The sequence below is a fragment of the Narcine bancroftii genome, chromosome 1, assembly GCF_036971445.1.
Source record: "Narcine bancroftii isolate sNarBan1 chromosome 1, sNarBan1.hap1, whole genome shotgun sequence".
Taxonomy (NCBI): domain Eukaryota; kingdom Metazoa; phylum Chordata; class Chondrichthyes; order Torpediniformes; family Narcinidae; genus Narcine; species Narcine bancroftii.
This window is the reverse complement of record NC_091469.1, coordinates 337,629,398-337,652,134: the sequence shown is the minus strand read 5'-3', so window position 1 is coordinate 337,652,134 and position 22,737 is coordinate 337,629,398. Positions and strand designations below refer to the sequence as shown.

General features: G+C 43.3%; 1 long non-coding RNA gene across 2 annotated transcripts in view; it reads left to right on the top strand.

The window, feature by feature from the left end:
• LOC138748781 (uncharacterized) overlaps nt 1–22,737 on the top strand; it is a 110,626-nt gene that overhangs the window by 77,038 nt on the left and 10,851 nt on the right. The window contains exon 1 of one of the 2 annotated variants that reach the window (XR_011348246.1): nt 11,037–11,124. The exons of the other annotated variant lie outside the window; for it this stretch is intronic. This is a non-coding gene — a long non-coding RNA (uncharacterized lncRNA). Of the gene's footprint in view, nt 1–11,036; nt 11,125–22,737 lie in introns of those variants that run through there. 2 annotated transcript variants of the gene reach the window in all.

Here is a 22,737-nt window from a genome sequence, read left to right as displayed (position 1 = left end):
CTTTGGACCTAATGCTGTCTCTAATTTCCCTTGTTATCCACGGTTGAGTCACCTTTTTTGGTTTATTTTTATGCCAAACCGATATAAATGATTTTTGCAATTTCTCCATTAGATCTGTGAATGTTTTCCATTGTCTATCCACAGTCAACTCCCCCAAAAACACCACTCAATCAATCTTACTCAACTCCCGTCTCATACTATCATAATTCCCTTTATTTAAATTCAGGACCTTAGTCTCGGTTTTAATTTTATCACTCTCCATGTCGAGTGAGAATTCGATCATATTGTGATCGCTCCTACCCAAAGGGCCTCGTACAACAAGATTGTTGATTAGCCCCTTATCATTGCATAATACCCAATCTAAAATGGCCTGCTCCTGAGTTGGTTCCTTGACATATTGGTCTAGATAACCATCCCGTAAACATTCAAGGAATTCCTCCTCAGTATTTTTACTAATTTGGCTAGTCCAATCTATATGCAAATTTAAGTCTCCCATGATGACAGCTGTTCCCTTATTGCACGCTTTTCTAATTTCTCTATTAATGCCTTCCCTCACCTCTACACTACTATTTGGAGGCCTATATACCACCCCCACTAACGTTTTCCGCCCCTTGCTATTCCTCAGTTCTACCCATATAGATTCTGCATCTTCCGAGTTGATATCCTTTCTGTCAATCGTGTCGGTCCCTTCTCTCACCATCAATACTACCCCACCCCCTTTTCTTTCTTGCCGATCCCTCCTAAATATCGTATACCCCGGGATGTTAAGTTCCCAGGCTTGCCCACCCTGCAGCCATATTTCTGTAATCCCAATCAAATCATATTTGTTTATCTCAATTTCCACAGCTAATTCATCTACGATGCTGAGGCCTGCAGGTCCTCCTTGGGTACAATCCTAATCCCGAGGAGGACACAGGGTAGTTCGTCCGCCAAGTCTGGTCCGGAGTGCCTGGCCATAAGCGATGCCTTCAGGTGCCTGTGGAACCTCTCCACCAACCCATTGGACTGCGGGTGGTATGCTGTGGTGTGGTGGAGCATGACCCCCAGGAGCTTCACCATCCGAATCCACAGGGCAGATGTGAACTGTGCCCCTCTGTCGCTGGTGAAGTGCGCCGGGACTCTGAAACGGGCGATCCGTTGGCTAACCAGTGTCCCGGCACACGTCTCCACGGAGGCCTCCTTAATCGGGATGGCTTCCGGCCACCTTGTGGCCTGATCCACCACCGTGAGGAGGTAACGAGCCTCCTTGGACATCGGCAGTGGCCCAACGACATCAACGTGGATGTGTCCAAATCTGCGTCCTGCCGGGTCGAAGTTCTGGATGGGTGCTCGCATGTGTCACTGGAACTTAGAAGTCTGGCACCTGGTACAGTTCCTGGCCAGTTCCGCCACATCCTTCTTCAGCCTGTGCCACACAAACCGCTCCACGACCATCCGCACGGTTATCTTTACTGCTGGGTGAGTGAGGTCGTGGATCAGACTGAAGAACTTCACCCTCCATTGTGGCAGGACCACCGGGTGTGGCATGCCTGTTGAGATGCTGCTGAGCACCCGGACATCCTTGAATTTGAGGCCTGAGATGGCAGTCTGCAAGGCCCGCATCTCAACATTGTTCCTCTGTGCCTTAGCCAGTTGCTTGTAATCCAGGACGGGCGCAAGAGTGTTGATGGCTGTACGGGAGAGCGCATCCACCACTACATTGTCCTTGCCGACCCTGTGTCAGACGTCGGTCATGAACTCAGACACGTACGAGAGGTGATGGTACTGTCTGGCGGACCATGGATCCTTGGCCATCGCCAGTGCTTGTGATCCGTGTAGACTGTGAACAGCTTGCCCTCAAGGAAGTAGCGGAAATGGCGGATGGCCAAATACAGTGCAAGGAGCTCCCGTTCGAAGGTGCTATATTTGAGCTCCGGCGGGCACAGCTGCTTGCTTAAAAAGGCCAGTGGGCGCCATTGTCCATTGAACCACTGTTCCAGAACCTCCCCTCCTCCACTGCTGTAGCTGAGGTGTCCACGGAGTTCACCGTGTGCGCCTCCGGCCGCGGGTGCACCAGCAGCATGGCACTAGCTAGAGCCTCCATGTAGCGATGAGTGCCCTGTCTGCCTCCTCTGACCACGATAAAATCTTTTCTTTGGTGGCCATGAGCGCAAACAATGGGCGCATGGTGCACGTGGCTCTGAGAATGAAACGATGGTAAAAGTCACCATCCCCACAAATTCTTGGAGGCCTTTCAGGGTGGAGTGTTTGGGAAATCATTGAACAGCCACTACCTTTTCTGGCACCTGCATAGCCACAGCCACTGAAATGGTGTGCCCCAGGAACTGGAGGGACTCCTTGCTGAACTGGCATTTGCCCGCATTGACTGTGAGGCGGAAGTCCGCCAGTGGGCAAAGAGAATGCGGAGGTGGGCTTTGCAACTGGCGATGAGAATATTGTGCAGGTAAATGAATACCAAGTCCAGGTCTTTTCCAACCATGTCCATGAAGCGCTGGAATGTTTGGGCCGCGTTCTTTAGACCAAAGAGCATACGCAGGAGCTTGAAGAGGCCGAAAGGGGTGATAATGGCCATCTTACCCACATCATCTTGATGCACCGGGATCTGATGATATCCCTGCATGAGGTCCGCTTTGGAGAAGACCCATGCACTATGGAGGTTGGTGGAGAAGTCCTGTATGTGGGGCACTGTGTTTCTGTCGGGGGTGGTTGTGTTGTTCAACCAACAGTAGTCCCCACATGGTCTCCATCCCCCGGAGAGTTTTGGGACCATATGGAGCAGCGATGCCCAGGTGCTGTCCAAGCACCGGATGATTCCTAGTTCCTGGAGCATGGAGAGCTCCTACTTTGCCTGCTGGAGCTTCTTGGGCAGCAGCTATCTGGGTCTAGCATGCAGCAGGTAGCCCTGTGTGGCAATGTGGTGGAAGACTCCATGCTGGGGCTGGGCAGCATTGAACCATGGCTCTAAGATGGTGGAGAATTCATGGAGGATCTCATCAAACTCGTCCCTGGTGGTGGCTACGGCGGTGAGTTCGGGCCTGTGTGCTTCTGCTATGTCCAATTGGGTGGAGTGGAATATTCGGGCATTGAACAGCCTTTTTCCCTTCATGTCAACCAGTAGGCCGTGAGCTCTGAGGAAGTCGGCCCCTAACAGCACGGTGCCCACAGAGGCTAGGATGAATCTCCAGTGGAACTTCTCCTTCCTGATCTGGATCTGTGCCCTGTGGGTGCCGTAGGTCCTGATGGTGGAGCTGTTGGCCACCTCAGGGTTGGACCTCGAGATCGGGTGTGAGTCTTTAATGCTATAGGGGGAAGGACGCTGAGCTCAGCCCCTGTGTCCACCGGGAATCAATGGCTGGTTTGAGGCTGTTTGTGTGGCCAGCTGTCACAGCCATCAACGGTGACTGGCCTGGTCGTTTCCCTGAAACCTGCAGGGGTGGCGGAACTTACAGGCTTGCACTCCCCAGCACTGGTGGTAGAAACACCAGGTCGACCGACCCTCCTCTGGCTTGGTCTTGGGAGTGGCTTGTGGTCAGCTGGATCCTGGTCATGCCACCTGGTTGAGGGCTGCCTCATTCCCCCTCTTCGTGCGCCAAAGGGCATCCGCACGGGCTGCTGCTCTCCTCGGGTTTTAGAAGTCTTCATCTGTGAGGAACAGCTAGATATCCTCTGGCATCTGTTCCAGGAATATCTGGCAGAAGAGAAAACAAGGCTTGTGGTCTGCTGCCAGGGCCAGCATTTTGTCCATCAGTGCTGACGGACTACGGTCCCCAAGCCCATCTAGGTGAAGGAGCCTGGAAACCGATTGCTGGGGAGGTAGCCTGAAAGTTCTAAGCAGCAGGTCTTTGAGGGCAGTGTACTTGTCCATAGCCAGGGGGTGGTGGATGATGTTGTATCTTGGTCCAGAGCACTCATGACATGATAGAACATCGTGGTATCTGAGGAGATGTTGTGGAGTTGAAATTATGTTCCACCCGCCCAAACCACATTCTCGGTTGTTGGGTCCAAAAGGGGGGAAGCTTGATGGAGACAGCATTAACTTCTGCTTAATTCATGGTGTTTTGAGTCCAGAAAAATGTCTGGGCTCATCGGAGCAGTGGAAGAAACACGGCCACAACGTTGAGGATCGTTAATGACAGTTTTTATTCAAATTCAGCATGCCCATTTAAGGGCAGCATGAGCTTAGTCACCTGGTGCATTGTGACATCATAATCACTGCCCAGGGTGCACGTTGGAAGGGATGCTGGAGTCAGAGAGAAACCTCTGACGACGCCATTTCCCGATGTCTGCCCTGCCACATGGCGATACAAGCGGAGTCAGTTCACTATGAGGATGTGCACTGCCACAGCAGAATGTTTACTTTTTAAAGCAATAGCTATATGGAATTTACATACTGCTTGAATGGAGGAGCATCAGCCACCACATTACTCTTACCAGAGCTATCTTTAATCATGGTTGACAACTCAGATACGTAAGGTAGATGGTATTGCTGGTGGGCTGACCAGGGATCTGATGTCTTTGCGAAGGCGAATGTTAATGGCTTGTGGTCAGTAAAAACTGTGAAGTCCCTGCCTTACAAATAATAGCAGAAGTGTCTGGCTGCTAGGTAGAGTGCCAGGAATTCCCTAGCAAATGTGCTGTATTTTGTTTCCGGAGGGTGGAGGTGCCTACTAAAAAATGCTAGAGGCTTCCATTGTCCATTTGTGTACTGTTCCAAGATCCCACCTATTGCCACATTGGATGTGTCTATTGTCAAGGCGGATGGTGCATCCATTTGTGGAAGGATCAGCAATATTGCCTTCACCAGGGTATTTTTGGTCTGCTGGAATGCTACTGGAATGCATCTCTTTCTCCACTCGACTTCTTTGGTACTACTGGATATGAAGTCAAAGAGGGTTTTATAATATGAGCTACAGAGGATAGAAAGCGGCGATAGAAATTGACCATCCCCACAAATTCCTGGAGACCTTCGATCATATCGAACCTTGTGAATCTGAGGATGGTGTCCACACACTGCTAGGCAATGGAACGACACCCCAGTTGCTGATCTGATGTCTGTATTTGACAGGCTTCACAGTTAGCCTGAACTCCTGTAGACGTCAGCAGAAGAAAGATAGATGCTGCAGGTGCTCTTTGTGGGAGTGGCTGGTGATGAGAATGTCATCCAAATATACAAAAAGGAAGTCCATACCACGCCCCACTGTGTCCATTAGTCACTGGAATGTTTGTGCAGCATTTTTGAGCCCAAAAGGTATTCTCAAAAATTCGAAGAGGATGAATGGTGTAATGATGGCGGTCTTGGGCACATCCTCCGCATTTACAGGTATTTGGTAGTACACACACACGAAGTCAATTTTAGACAATATCCTGGTCCCATGAAGATTAGCTGTAAAGTCCTGTATATGGGGCACAGGGTAGTGGTCTGCAGTGGTAGCATCATTGAGATGCCTGTAATCCCTACAGGGTCACCAGGCTCCCATAGCTTTGGGCACCATATGTAGCAGTGAAGCCCATGGGCTTTCAGATCTGCATAAGGTTCCAATTTCCTCCATTTTCTGGAACTCTTGTTGTGCAAGCCGCAACTTGTCAGGTGGCAGGTGTCGGGCATGGGCATGTAGAGGAGGTCCTTGGGTGAGGATGTGGTGTGCGATGCCATGTTTGGGTGTAACAGTGGAGAACTGGGGAGTGACAATGTCTGGAAACTCCACAAGAAGTTAGGTGAATTCATTCTTCAAGTACTCCACGGCGTCGAGGTGCGGGACAGGTAGTTTGGCTTTTCCAAGATGGTAAGTCTGGAACGTCGTGATGTTCACCAACCGATGTCCTTTAATTCCACCATCAGTGAGTGGGCTCTGAGGAAATTGGCATCTAGCAATGGCCCGTACACAGCAGCAAGAATGAACTTCCATATGAACTTATTGTCACTGAATTTCAGGGGTATACTCCATGTTGCAAATGTTCAAATTGTATTGTTATTCATTGGAGTGAGCAACAGACTCACACTTCTGGTTCAGAGGTCAAAGTCTGAAGGAGGAAGAACACTAACCTCTGCACCCACATTGACTAGAAATTTATGCTTGGAGAGTTCATCCCAGATTTAGAGTAGGCCACTGTAGTCATTGTCATGGAGTCATGCTTGTCTGGGGGGGGATCATGTGTCCTTGTTGCTGATACTCATGTGATGCAGCACTAAGTTTTTTGGGCCTTCTTCCTTGCTCTTTCACACGAATGTCTGCACGGGTGGCCACTGTTATCAAAGTCCTCGTCAACCAACATGAGGTGGAAGTCTTTTGGCATATACTTTAAAACAGATTCTCAAGGTATGCCCCATTGGTGGAATGTGGGAATATTTTGGTGGGGAGTGGGGCTTAAGAATATTTTAGTAGGGTGTAGGAATATTTTGGGAAATAATTTAAAAATTGGTTTGAAAAATAAACTCGTTATGTTGGTGTGAAAGATGTGACTTTGTAACACTGTCAGTACGACATAATTGTGGTAACTTCCAAGTAAAATCACTTTGTTCTTTTTATTTTCATAACACGTTTTTGCTCTTCCGATGTTTCTCTGTTATTTTTCTTATTTTAACTGTCGTTATCCTCAGTTAACATTATGATTAATTTTTTTTATGACCGATCTTATTATCATCCATTCCAAATTACATTATTGGCGATGAGGATTGCAAATTATTTCAACAATCATGTCTTCATCCATACCCCTTTACTTTTTCAGTTCAGTAGTAAGTGAGACCTGTATCTACATGTATCTTTGTATTAATGGGGGGGGGGGGTGTTGGCCCAGGCACCAGCCTGAGGGGGATGCCAAAATCGGAAAAATATCAGGACCCCAGAAAGTAAAGCACAAGGCTAGCACAGTTTTGATGCACTCTGCAAGAAAAGAATGTCAGTAACCACACTAATGTTTTTTTCATGTTTTTTTTTTAGGGTCAGTATTCTTTCTTTGATTCGATCATTACTTTTATTATATTTTTCAATTCTAAAACATAATAAAATATTAATCTGTTTCAAGGAGCTTGCGCTGTTGTATATTCAAATGAGCAGACCAAGCAAGCAAAAGGTTTGTCAACATTCAGTGAAGATGTTGAAATTTGGGTTTATACCTCCTATAAACGATGAACATGCACCTCTTTGCCTAGTATCTCCATTGAGAAAGAGACCCAGGCTACTGCTGAAGCAGTGCGGCACTAGAGACATTATCTCGCCAGTAAGATTTTACCCTGCTGACTGACCAACAGGCAGTTGCTTTCATGTTTAACAGCCAGCAGTGTGGTAAAATCAAAAATTATAAAATTCTGAGGTGGAGGATTGAACTCTCCATCTACAATTATGACATATGTTGCCGGCCCGGAAAGGTCAATGCGACCTCAGATGTCCTGTCTCAGGGGACTTGCATCAGTGCACAGATGGACCGATTGTAAGCACTGTATGATGACCTCTGCCACCCAGGGATCACTAATTTTTAAAATTTCATCCAGGGCCGTAATCTCCCCCAGGGCATCAGGATGCGAACCAGAAATTGCCAGGTCTGTGAGGAGTGCAAACTGAACTTCTACCAGCCCAACCTGATCAAGGCCACTCGCCCCTTTAAATGTCTAAGCATGGACTTCAAAGGACCCCTACCCTCCATGAACCGCAATGTTTTCTTCATCAACATCATCAATGAGTACTCACGGTTCCCCTTTGCCATCCCTTGCTTGGATATGACTGCAGCTACCATCATAAAGGCTCTGAACAACCTATTCACCATTTTCAAATACCCCTGTTTTGTCCCTAGTGATAGGGTTCATCCTTCATGCGCGAAAAGCTGCATCAACATTTGCTGTCCAAGGGCATTGCCTCTAGCCAGACCACCAGTTATAACCCCAAAGGGAATGGCCAGATTAAAGTGCCAGTTAATAAAGTAGACAAAGATGATGTAGTCAAACAATAATCATGGCTTTTATTAGCAGAAACTAATGGTACAATAATGAAAGTCAATGGGTGCAGACACAGTTATACCCAAGGGGAATGTCTTTAATGGTACAGATAATACATGGCCAATGTCAGTAAGGCAAGGCTAGCTGAAAGGAAGACTGAGAACTCAGCAGAGATTCACCACACAGGTGGAGGAGGAGAATGGCACAGTATGGAAGGCAGTACTACTGGCCTTAAAGACCAAGAGCCTCCCTGTCCCCCACTGGCAAGAGGTTCTCACAGAAGTGCTCCACGTAATCCGGTCCCTCCTGTGTATGGCCACCAACATGAGAGACTATATACATTCCCCAGGTGATTGGCATCAGGAACCACCTTACCTACCTGGCTGACATTCCCCAGGCTGGTGCTACTCCTTAGGTATGCAAGGACACACAAGTCTGACCCTTTGGTCGAGAGGGTGCAGTTGCTCCACGCACACACACTGTATGCTTACATGGCATTCCCGGATGGATGCGAGGGCATGATATCTATCCAGGACCTGGCACAAGTAGGAGTTTATGGACCCTCTCAACCAGCTGACAGTTATGCCCCCCTAGCCCTCCAGGGCCCTACTTCTCAATCCTCACTACCCTTGCCAACCTGACAGTCCACACACACACACACACACACACACACACACACACACACACACACACACACACACACACACACACACACACACACACACACACACACACACACACACACACACACACACACACACACACCCTCTGCCCGAGTCATGTACCTCTGCTGGGCCAACCGGGATGGATCAGCTGAAACCAATGGAGACTGCTATGGATCACCACACAAGGCCTCGCTGGTCACACAGACTGAACTTATGAAGGTTGGCTGACCACACCACACACCTGGGGAATTTCTTTTAAAAGAGGGTGTGAATATGGTGAAACCACTTTTGTACATATTTGTCATATGTAAATTACATGATCTTTCCTGGTTGACCCTCCTCTCACTGGCTGGCTTGTGACTTCTCCCCTTCCTTCATCATAAATGCTGCCATGCCACAAGCCTGACCCCATTTCGAGGCTAGGTCAGTGTGAATGACCAGCACAGGGATGCTGTCCATCTCTTGCAAATAAAAGCCTTCAGTTTTGGTAACTTCAATCTTTGTGCAATTGATCATGTATCAGTTGATGAGAAAGTTTCCCATGTTCTACACAAGATACTGCATTCTGCGATCAAGTGTATCAATGCCATCAAAGCTAATGCCAAATGTGAACATCTATTTAAGCAGTTTTGTGTCGATAAAAATGAAGAACTTGTATGGGATTGTTGCTTCACACTGAAGAAAGGAGGTTGTCAAAGGGAAACGGCTTCAAAAGGTTTATGGAATTGTTTGATCTCCTCAGTGAGTTTTTGAAAGACTAACCTGAAATTAAGTTCTTGCTAACAAGAGGGCAAAGCTTATGAGAGTGACTTGATGGACATATTTGAGAAACTATGTACATTGAACAAGCAACTCCAAGTAGCAAATATGATGTTTGTTGAAGCAAAAACAAACATATTTGGATTCATGACACTTCTAGAATTATACCAAAGGAATATTTCTGCAAGAAGTTTCAGTCAATTCTCTTGGTTGAATGTGTGAGGTAACTAATGCTGCTACAAATGTAATTGTTGACCATTTCAAAATATTGGTTACCACTTTGTGGTGAATGTCTGCCAAGCTGCCTGTCTCCCCTCTGGCGAGCCTTGCTGTACTAACATTGGCTGTGCATTATCTCTACTGTTAAGGACACTCCCCTTGGATATAACTGTATGTGCACCTATTGTCTTTCATTATTGTACCATGAGTTTCTGCTAATAAAAGCCATGATTATTGTTTGACCACATCATCTTTGTCTACTTCATCAAATGGTACTTCACACTTCAAATATAGATTTTGTGATTTAAAGGCGATGGATTTTCCCTCTTGGTTAACTCAGCCATTGCTGGTGGATTTGTTTGAAGTTCCAGTCCAATACCAAAAGGAGTTATCTGAGCTGCAACATGATGAATCTATGAAAACTCTGTTCAATGTGAAAGGAACCATGATGTGACCGTCTAATGAGATTGAAATGAAATACCCTAACTTGACTACTTTAGCAAGGGAACTATTGAAACATTTTCCATCATCTTATTTAGTAGAATGAGGCTTCACTGCTGTTAATGATTTGCTACAAGCAAAGAGAAACCGACTGGAAATTACAAAACTTGGAGATTTGAGGTTGAAACTAACAAAATCAAAAAAATATCTTCAGGCAGCATCAGAGCCAAGGTTCCCACTGAAGTGATGACAAGTGTTGAATGTGTGTTTGAGATGGTTGACATATTGAAGAGGTAGCCTAATATGTAATATGTCTTCCAGTGTATTCCCAAACTTAATTGCATTGAAATACACTTGCAGTGAATTATTTAATTAAAACTTCTTTTGAATATATAACTTTTTTCCACTAATAGTGGGGCATATATTTTTTGAAAATTTAAAGTTGGGCCTTGGTAAAAAAGGTTGGGAACCACTGCAAAAACAACTGCTCAAAGAGCAAGCAAGAAAGGCCCATCGCTCTCTGTCAGTGCCAACATGTCATTCATTAACTCCGAAGGGGCGCCATCCCTCAGACAGTCAATATAAAGGAGCTGTGCAGCTCACTCGTGCTGTGAGAGACCATAAATACAGAGATGGAAGGCTTTTAGGTATTTGCTGAGAGCTGGTGGGTCCCAAAGGAAATCCATTACTTGACCGGTCTTGTCCTGGTCGGGGAGCTCGCCACATTATAGTATTTAGTGGCATCCACTTCTATATTGCGAATGTGGAACTGCGCCTCAGCCTGTCCAAACCAAACTTCAGGTTGCATGGTCCAAAGGACAGGCAGTTTGAATGAAACAACTGCATTGTTCATGTTGAGTCCAAAATCTATTTGGGCCCTTCAGGTTCACCAATGTCGCAATTGTGTCACAGTGCGAAATAAAAAAACGCAAAAATAATCAGATGTAGTGGAGTCAAAGTTCAGTAAAAGTCATTTACTCAAATAGTCACATGCAGCTTTTAAAATCCTGCGCATTCCAAATGACATCATCACATTGTGGTATCATGAATCTCCCGAACCGGTTCGATTAAGCCTCCAGTGAGCCGCTACAAGACCAAATTTGGAGTATTGTGAGCAGTTTTTGGCCCCATATCTCAGGAAGAATGTGTTGGCTTTAGAGGGGGTCCAGAGAATGCTTACAATTGTAATTCTGAAGGTGACAGGATTAACGTATGAAGAGTGTTTAGTGACTCATGGCCTGTATTCGCTGGAGTTTAGATAAGGAAGATGACAGGATTAACTTATGAAGAGTGTTTAATGATATGGCCTGTATTCACTGGAATTTAGATAAGGGGGGATTCTCTTTAAAACCTATGTCTATTGAAAGGATTGGATGGAGTGGACGTGGAGATCTTTTCAGCAGTAGGAGAGTCTGTACAGACTCAGAAAAAGGACGTACATCAGCACTGAGATATGGAGAAATTTCTTCTTCCAGAGGGTGGTGAGTCTATGGAATTTGTTACAACAGATGGTTGTGGAGGCTAAGTCATTGTGTAGATTTAAAGCGGAGGTTGATAGATTCTTGATGAGGAAGGGTGTCAAAGGTTATGCAGAGAAGGCAAGAGAATGGGCCTGAGAGGAAAAATACTTCAACCATGATTCAAATAGTAGAGCAGACTTACAGTCTTATGGTTAATGAAAAGTTTAAAATATATCACCTTATAGGACCAAAGACATATAAAAACCCTTGAACTCAAACGCGAGTTTAGCAGTTGAGTAAAAAATAGTAAGTGTACATTTAACCTGCAGGACTTTCTTAATTTTAGTGTTGCTTTGAGCAGATATGGGAATCCACAGGCATTGCTTCAAACTAATGATTCTCTACAGAAGCACCAGCTAGCCAGTAGTATATTCTGATCCATTAAGTTACTGAGGGGCATTATCATGCTTCACCTCACCTATAATTTGCAAATAACATGATGGGAAATACAGTTTACTCTGAATAATGTCTTTCCTCTGGATGAGCTGCAACAATTTTTCATGTCAGTTTTGTTTGCTTTGGGATTGATGTAGATTAAATGTGGAAGAAACTGCTGTTTTCAGTAGGCATATTTTCACCTTGCAATTCCCCACGTCTGACTGCACCAGAGCTCTGTATGCTATGTTAATCATTTGTCAAACATTACAACCAGCAGGGAATTCATGGAGATATTGCCATTGCATATCAGCTGGTATCCAATTCAAGGAGATCTTACGTGACTTTGAGGATCTCTGACTTTTCAGCTACAGTTTATATTTGACTAATGAGCATGAATAATCAAAAATTTGTGCAAAATAATATATGCCTGAAGGATGAAGGCATCATTATAAATACATGTAACTTCATGCCACATAGACTCGAGATGAATTTTGTGCAAATGCATGTTGCAGTTGAGATTTCTGTCATTTCCTCAGACAACCTTTATTGCCCTCAAAAGTATTCCCTTTGTATACAACCCATGCACTTTACTATTTCCATGACTCTGGATAGATTTTGGCTGATCCTGCACTTTCTTTGACACCAATTTCTCACTGCTGTTCCACCCCCCCCCCACCCCCCCCACCTCTCTCTTGCCTTCTTATGCTTGTATTTGCTGTGAGATACCATGTGGAAGTCTGACTCTTTGTCTTCTAGATTGGTGGATTCAAGGAATGGTCCGTGCAAGAGTTCCTCCTCAGACAGAGTCAATTTAAGTAATGCTGAAGGGCCTTCACAACTGAAGATATGGTTGCAGAGCTGACACTCAGATGGTTCAGCCACACAATTTTGTGCAATATTCCTTAAAGTAGCATTCAGGCATGCAGAGTTCCCACTGCACTGGAAAGTGAAAAGCATGGATGATTCAGCAAAGTTATATTTTATGTCCCAGGTCTTCATAATATTTCATTCTTCACTGAAACTGAATCATATAGCATACATAAACAATGCAATCCCACCAGATTTACAGGCAATATATTCAATTTACAAGATAAGAATGATTCTATTATTTGTTCTCAATATTTCTATTCACTTCACACATCCAGACGAGAAAATAATGGTGTCTGCTGTCGAGTTTTATAACACTGAATTCCATAAAACATAGAACACTGCAGCATAGAGCAGACACTTCAGCCCTTGATGTTGTGCCAACCCATATGCTCTGAAAAAAAGGACTAAACCCTCCCTACCCTGTAAACTGGTAACCCTCTGTCTTTCTTCCATCCATGTGCCTGTCTAAGAGTCTCTTAAATGCCCCAAATGTTTCCGCCTCCAACATCATCCCTGGCAAGGCATTCCAGGCACTCACAACTCTCTGCATCAAAAAACTTTCTCCTGATGTCCCCACTAAACTTCCCTCCCTTCACTTTGGGGGTGTTTTCTATTCCTGTCCTGCGAAACAGGTGCTGGCTGTCCATCCTACCTATGCCTCACATCATCTTGTAGACAGCTATTAAGTCTCCTCTCATCCGTCCACGCTCCAAGAAAAAAGTCCCAGCTCTGCTAACCTTGACTTATTTTACAATTCAGGTAACAGCCTGGTAAATCTCCTCTGCACGCCCTCTATAGCTTCCACATCCTTCCTGAAATGAGATGACCAGAACCGAGAACAATACTCTAAGTGTGATCTCACCAAAGATTTGTAGAGTTGCAACATGACCTCTCTACTCTTGAACTCAAACCCCCTATTAATGAAGCCCAGCATCCCATAGGTCTCCTTATTCTTAACTATTCTAACAACCTGTGTGGCGACCTTGAGGGATGTATGGATTTGGACCCCAAGGTCCCTCTGTTCATCCACTCTCTTACATAACCGACCATAAACCCTGTACTCAGCCTCTAGTTTGTTATTCCACAAAGCATCACCTCACACTTATTTGGATTAATCTCCATCTGCCACTTTTCCGCCCAACTTTGCAACCTGTCTTTATCCTATTGTAACCTTTGACAAACTTAAGGTCCATCCATAACTCCTCCATCGATCGTATCATCTGCAAACTTACTGACCTATCCTTTCGCAGGTAATTTGTAAAAATCACAAAGAGCAGGGGTCCTAGTGCAGATCCTTGCGGTACTCCACTAGTTACTGACCTCCAGGAAGAATACTTTCCTTCTACTAGTACAGTCTGCTTTCTACCTGCAAGCCATTTTTTTTATCCACACAGCCAAGGTTCCATGGATCCCATGCGTCAAGGTTTTCTGAATGAGTCTCTCATGGGGGACCTTGTCAAATAACTTACTAAAATCGATGTACACCTTGTCCACAGACTTACCTTCATCAATAGCTTTTGTTACCTTCTCAAAAAACTCAATAGGGTTCGTGAGGCACGACCTTCCCTTCACAAAGCCAAGCTGACTATCCTTGAGTAGACTGTACTTCTCCAAATGCTCATAGATCCTATCCTTAAGAATCCTCTCCAATAGTTTGCACACCACTGATGTAAGACTCACTGAATTCTCTCTATTAACTTTTTTTTTTAATCAAGGGAACTACTTTTGCTATTCTCCAATCTTCCAACATTTCCCCTGTAGCCAAAGAGGACTCAAAGATCATGGCTACTGTCCCAGTTATCTCTACCCTAACTTCCTACAGCAATCTGGGATATATTGCGTCTGGCCCCGGGGACATCAATCTTAATGTTTTTAAAAAGATCACAATTTTGCAAAGCTGTGATACAATAATAGACTAATCAGTTTTATTCATGTCAGATGAACACATCTGTGTTGACAGCAGCATCACAACATTTATTTCTAAATGTTTGATTTCTGGACAGTGAATAAATTATATAATTGTGTCTGGCACAAATTAAAAAGCATTTCCAACTGTATGCTTTTTTATGATTAACAGAACACTAATAAAGGGATTCTTACCAATGTTGTCTGTATGATTTATCAGAAGGCATTGATAAAGTCCCACATAAAAGACTTAGAAAAATTAAGTGTCTTGGAATTAAAGAATCAGTAGCAGCAGGAAATTGTCCTCAAGGCTAAACACACAAACCTGTTCTATTGCAACCACACCCTGATCAAGGTTTTTTTTTTCTCTTGTGAATACTGAAGAAAAATATTCATTTAGGACCTTCCAACCTCCTCTGCCTCCGGGCATATGTTGCTTCCTTTATCATCATCCTTCTGTTCTTGGGGTTCCACATGCCAAGGCCTTCTTATGCCCCCTTCAAGCTCTCCTAAGTCCTTTCTTAAGCTCCTTCCTGACAACCATATTATTCTCATGACCTTTTAAACTGCACTCACTTCCAGCTGGTTCCCAACACTCACAGCTCCCTCAACTCCCTCACTCCTCCTCTTTCAGCTACTGTCCCAAAATTACAAATAATTCCACATATAATGAACATGGAAGCAGGGAGGTCGTTATCACTGGCTGGTGACACTAGATCTAGGGAACAAAGTCTCAAGATTCAGGGGAGATAAAGAGGGTCTGCTTCTCACAGAGAGTTGATCTGTGGAATCCTCTGCTCAGTGAAGCTGTAGAGGCTGCCTCATTAAATGAATTTAAGACTCATTCAGGCAGTTTTTAAAGAATACAGGAAGTCAGGGACATGGCGATCAGTATGTGAAGCTGAGTCCACAGACAGATAAGCCATGATCTTATTGAATGTTCAAGCAGTCTCAATGAACCAGATGGCTGTCTCCTGCTTATATTTCTTATGTTAAATCTAATTTTAAACAGTTCTAAGATTCTATTATTTCACTGCAAGATGATAGTTATGTGTAATAGAAATATTTATGTAGAATGGATGCACAAATAAACATTTATTGATGGTGACAATTTAAGGCAGAGTATGGCATTATGTGAACATGTGAGGGAATTTCTTTGGTGTAATATATAAATCAGATTGACGTGAAAGAACCATTCTGTTCACTTTTCCTGATCAACTGAGATCATTAAACCACTCGATGCATTGAATTCACATTGGAGACTAAAGCCCTGTTGACTACTGTGGCCCTGTCCACCCATGCCACCTTGATGATGGCCACAGAACCTTTCCTTCCCATAAGCAAGAAATCTCTGTGCAGAGCAGGCAATCCACAAGCATCATCAAATGTCATGCATACAATATGCCTTTTAAGCTAAAATCTGCAAATGAGTTGCTGTTATTGATGTCAGCACAGAGAAATGGTGGCTTAGTTGCACTACCTAGTTGGCAAGGAAATCTCAAAGTGATATGTTATTAGAGTTACTGAGCTCACATAAACATACTGTCCCATACGTTTGGCCTTTGCCTACTGACAGACACCATCCCATCATTCCAATGTAGTTAATTAAAACCTAAGACTAATCAAAGAGATTGAAGGGATAAATTATCCAGGAAAAGCAGTAAGTAATATGACAATAAAGAAAAACAAGACAAGCCTCTGGGTTTTGTTTTCTTGAAAGATGAAAGATAAACTTGCTTTGAATCTTGCTTTGACTACATATAGTGTAAAAATCATACAAATGTCTCAGAGATTAAAGGGTACAATATTGATTTATTGGAATTGTTGGAAGTACTGTGATTATATCATTATCAGTTTTAAACAGCACAATACAGGCCCTTCAGTCCATAGTGTTTCTGTTCTTTCAAGTAGAAAAGAGCAAACAGTAATCTGTAAAATTCTGAAATGGTTAGATCACTTTGATTGAAGGAACATAGTTCCATCAGTTGGGAAACTAAAACTAAAAGACTAGAATAAAACATACTTGTCAACAAATTCAGGAGTAAGTTAATTATCCCAAAAATAGGAAGAATGTCAAACTCACTACACAAGATGCATGTAAGGTGAATGACTTAGATAAGCTTAAGGGAAAGACAGCTCAGTATACCAAGGGGAAAGCTAGAAGAAAATGCTGATATAGTGAAATGGATAGCAGTGTTTGGAGTAGAAGCACGCTTTCTCTTCTTGGTTTCTGCCAAATTGTATCACCTCATGTGACTGCATTAAATTTCAACTCCCACTTGTTTGCCCAGTCTATCTGCAATTGTTTGAAGTCAATTATTTTGTCCCTCACTGTTTATCACACTTTGTAGCTTGGTGTCACATACAAATTTGGATATGTCTCTTGGTACACTCTTTCCTGTCTAATATATATCAAAATGAGCAGTCACTCGACCAGTGACCCTTTATGAACATTGTTGTTTACCATCCTCTGTTCTGAAAATCAATAATTTACTCCTACTTTCTGTGTTTTGCCTTGAGGACATTTTCCTGCTGCTACTGATTCTTTAATTCCAAGACACTTAATTTTTCTAAGTCTTTTATGTGGGACTTTATCAATGCCTTCTGATAAATCATACAGACAACATTGGTAAGAATCCCTTTATTAGTGTTCTGTTAATCATAAAAAAAATACGGTTGGAAATTCTTTTTTAATTTGTGCCAGACACAATTATATAATTTATTCACTGTCCAGAAATCAAACATTTAGAAATAAATGTTGTGATGCTGCTGTCAACACAGATGTGTTCATCTGACATGACTAAAACTGATTAGTCTATTATTGTATCACAGCTTTGCGAAATTGTTGACGGTTCATTGGCTGCATGATTTCCGCAAATCAAAATCCACTATGTTTCAAAGTGGTAAGCATGCCTTAAAGCACTTTTGAATATCCAAAGGTAAGGAAAATATGCTATATAAATTCAAACATTTCTTTTGAGCAGAATATGGGGCACAAAATCAACTCCCTATGGTTAATGTTACCTAAAAGCACAAAAATGCTGGAGCAACTCAGCAGATCTCAGAGCATCCATATGAGGTAAATTGACATTATCAACCTTTTAGGCCTGAACCCCTCTTCAAGGTATGTGTGAAAAACAGGTGGGCACTTTAATTGAAGGGTTGGGGAAGAAGGGAAGAAAAGACAGGCAAAACGAGATAATGGACATAGATAGGAGGACAGGAGAGTAAAATGGGGTGGACTGTGAATGCGGACGGACCTCAAGGAAAGGATATGGGTGCAGGTATTATCTGTGACCCTGTAAAAGGATCATGGCATTTCTTGACTTTCCTAGTGAAAGGCAACTGAATATTTGTTGATATTTGGTACTATTTAATGTTTCCTTGAATTGCCAAGCCTGTCATTGAGGTGGCAAAGTGAAATTTGAATCTTTTCCAGGAATATTGCAAAGAGCCTGTAGATAAAGATTTATATATAGGACTGAAAAATGATAAGAAACTAAAAAGGAATAGAAGGGATTAACAAGGATGAAAAATTAAAAGTAACATGAAGACACTAAATATGAAAATAAAAATAAATCTGTAACAAGTGTTGTCTAAACCCCATTTACTTTGATTGTATTCAAGACATTAGGATTCTTCTCTGCAGCTCTGCAACATTTGAGCTATTCCAAACTATAAAGGCTTTAAGTAGATTGCAGATTACTTAATAATAAACATGAACTTGAAAAGTGAGATGACAAATGTTATGTTTATTCCTTGAAGAAGAACAACCTTGCTTGGTTTTAAGACTTAAACAACTTTATTTTTCGAGCTGCTTGAACCAACAATGCACTCGACTTCTGTCCAAGTCTACTTTTGTTCCCACGTCAACCACACATGTTGCTTCCTGGGAAACGCAGTTCTTTATTATACACGCACAATAACACATCGATCCTTTTTTTTAAAAAAAGAAAAAAAACAAACACATTACTCTGCCTACATAACGAACGTATCTACATTCCGTGGCCAGTCTCTTTCCACTCAGCAGCTTTCAATCAGTCTCTGAGGTGGTTTAACTGTTCCTTTTGGCCTGGTATTTGTTTCCATTGGTGTATTGCTTGCATTTGCTGTGTTAGCATTTGTGTCTTTCTGTGAACTCTGAACAACATGTTCCTTTTCTACATGTGCCAGCCCCTTTTATTTACTGACAGGTGATGGGTCATGACCATGGGTTGGAGCTTGTGGTTGTAGATCCATGCGGTTCCTTCTCAGAGGTGTCCCTCCCTCTGTCTGGACCTGGTAGGGATGTAGATCTACTTCCTCTTGCACATATCCTTGCATGGACCATGTGCCAGAATTGTGATCTTGGATGCACACTGGAACTCCAGGCTTCAGCACTGGTTGGCTTTTCATAGTCTTATCATGATACAGTTTCTGTTTCACTTTCTCTTCCACTTTAGCCTGTTTGACCTTGTGTGCTCCTTTGGGTATCAATAGATTTTCACACATTGGAAGGTTGGTATGTATCATTGACTCATCAGCATTTTGGCATGAGAAAGGTCATTCTGTAGAGACACCCTTCTGTGAATCATTAGACTTCTGTGGAAATCCTCTCGTCCATCATGCACTTTTTTCATGAGGCTCTTGACTGCCTTGACAGAACTCTCTGTTATGTCATTTGACTTTGGGTGATGTGGGCTTGAAGCTATATGTTAAGACCCCCAAGTATTGGCAAAGGACTCAAATTCATTGCTCAAAAATTGTGGACCATTGTCTAATACTAATTACAAAGAACTCCATGCCTCACAAACACAATTTTCATGAGAATGATAACTGCTTTGCTAGATGTTGACTGTAGTGTTGCTACCTCTGGGTCAATGAAATAATAGTCTATTACTACAATATGACTCTTCCCATTATAGATAAACAAAACTGCTCCAAATTTGAAGTACAGCCTGTCTGGTACAGGGTGTAGTGTAAGCAGTTCTACTTGTTGCTTTGGTCTATAGGTAAGGCATATTTCTCATGAAGCAGTGCTCTGGCTTATGGCTTAGCTCTTGGCCAGTGCATCACCCTTCGAGCTCTATGTTTGCATTTTTTTCCTCACCAAGATGTCCTTTATGTACCTTCTGGAGCATTTCCTCGTGTAGCAACACTGGAATCACAAACCTGTTTCATTTGAAGACCATATCTTTCACAACTGACAGTTCATCTCTGCATGCCCAATAATCCCAAATACCCAATGGACAGTTATTCTTAGCTGCTGGTCATCCTTTCTGTATTGTATCTTTGAGCTCTTTCATTGTTTCTCCTGTCCCTGTTGCTTTCCTGATCTTCTCTGTTCTATCCCGGGATACTGGAAATGAGGAGACATAACCCTGTATCTCTGCATTAACCTCTTGGTCGCTCTTTTCTTTCTTGTCAATTGCTTGAGACAGTGGATCAGCTGCAAACATGTATTTTCCTGGTGACTAGCTCATTTTCACATTGTATTTCTGCATCCTTATCAACATGCGCTGTCTCATGGGACAGTCATTCAGTAGTTTGGACATAATTGAGACCAATAGTTTACTGTCTTTCTCCACTTTAAGAGCTTGTTCATAATCTATTGATGGAACCTTTCACATGCATAAATGCTGGCAAGAAGTTCTTTCTCTATCTGGGCATAGTTGGCTTCTGTCTTTGTTAAAGCCCTTGATGCATAAGCCACAGGTTGCCATGTATCCTCACGCTGCCGCTGTAGTACTGCTCCAAGGCCATGTCTGGATGCATCAGCTGAAATCCTGGTGTACCTATCTGGATCATAAAATTTCAGTACAGACTCTTCTGTTAGTACTTTTCTGAGTGCCTAGAAGCACTTTTCTTGCTTGTGCGACGAGATACCTTAAGGAGTGACATAAGGGGTGCTGACACAGTCAACAGATGAGAGATTAACTTAGCCAGGTAAGTCACCATCCCAAAGAAATGTCTCACCTCCTCTTTGTTTTGGGGCCTCACAAAATTCTCAGTGGCTGATGTCTTTCTTGGATCAGGCTTCACTCCCTGTTCAGATATAACATCTCCAATGAAGGTCAGTGTTTTTACGCCAAACTCACATTTCTCTTTAATTAATTTCAAATTGACATTTTGAGTTAAGTCAAGCACTTGCATAAGTCATGTATCCTGTTCATTCTTGGTGGACTCCCATTCTTTGGCTTGGCTTCGCGGATGAAGATTTAAGGAGGGGTATGCCCACGTCTGCTGCAGCCTTGTTGGTGACTGATAAGTCCGATGCTGAACAGGCAGGCACAGTTGCAGCGGTTGCAAGGGAAAATTGGTTGGTTGGGGTTGGGTGTTGGGTTTTTCCTCCTTTGTCTTTTGTCAGTGAGGTGGGCTCTGCGGTCTTCTTCAAAGGAGTTTGCTGCCCGCCGAACTGTGAGGTGCCAAGATGCACGGTTTGAGGTGATATCAGCCCACTGGCGGTGGTCGATGTGGCAGGCACCAAGAGATTTCTTTAGGCAGTTCTTGTACCTCTTCTTTGGTGCACCTCTGTCTCAGTGGCCAGTGGAGAGCTCACCATAGAACACGATCTTGGGAAGGCGATGGTCCTCCATTCTGGAGACGTGACCCACCCAGCGCAGTTGGGTCTTCAGCAGCATGGATTCGATGCTTGTGGAGTCTGCCAGCTCGAGTACTTCGATGTTGGTGATGAAGTCATTCCAATGAATGTTGAGGATGGAGTGGAGACAGCGCTGATGGAAGCGTTCGAGGTGCTGTAGGTGATGCCGGTAGAGGACCCATGATTCGGAGCTGAACAGGAACGTGGGTATACAACGGCTCTGTACACGCTGATCTTTGTGTGTTTTTCAGGTGGTTGTTTTTCCAGACTCTTTTGTGTCGTCTTCCAAAGGCGCTATTTGCTTTGGCGAGTCTGTTGTCTGTCTCTTTGTTAATCCTTGCATCAGATGAAATGGTGCAGCTGAGGTAGGTAAACTGGTTGTCCGTTTTGAGTTCAGTGTGCCCGATGGAGATGTGGGGGGGCTGGTGGTCATGGTGGGGAGCTGGCTGATGGAGGACCTCAGTTTTCTTCAGGCTGACTTCCAGGCCAAACATTTTGGCAGTTTCCGCAAAACAGGACGTCATGCGCTGGAGAGCTGGCTCTGAATGGGCAACTAAAGCGGCATCGTCTGCAAAGAGTAGTTCACGGACAAGTTGCTCTTGTGTCTTGGTGTGAACTTGCAGGCGCCTCAGATTGAAGAGACTCCCATACAATGATGTCATCAGTTATAGTCTCAACTCCAGGTATTCTTTCAAAGATCATGTGGATAGGTTTATGGTAGACTTCTGGTGCAGACAAGATCCCATATGGTAGCCGAAGAAAGCGGTATCTTCCTTGTGGAGTATTGAAAATGCATAGACTGGAACTTAATTCATTAAGCTTCATCTGCCAATAGCATCAATGGCTGGGATTAAGAACAATTTGGAACGAGATTTGAACATAGCATTTTCAGATGAAGATTGGTACTCTACTCTCAGCCTGGATAATGGTTCTTCATTTTGTGCAAGGCACTGGTTATTACAGTTGAAGGTGGTACATGGGAACTTATGTCCAAACTTAAGTTATCTAATTTTTTTGCAGATATTGATCCACTTTGTGAGAAGTGTAAAATCTTTGAAGCTACACTGATACATATATTTTGGGAGTGCCCAAATTTAGAGAGATTCTATTTTTCATACTTTATCAATGATTTTTAATTTCAATATAGAACCTTGTCCATTAATTAATTGCTTTGTTTGTTTCTTTTACTCGTGAACCGGATATACTTCCGTCTGCAACTCAGGAGAAAGTTTTAGATGAGCAATTTTATTGAAATGGAAAGATGACTCTCCACCTATTCATACAGAGTGGTTTCATGATGTAATGTTCTATTTCAGCTTGAATAAAATTAGATAGAACATTAAAGATAGAAAGTTTCAATTTGTAAAGATGTGGGGCCCATTCATAGAATATTCTCATGATTGTAAGAGTTAAGAATTTTGAATGTTCTGGAGATTCTCTGTCTGTTGTCTGGAGGTTGCTATCTGATCC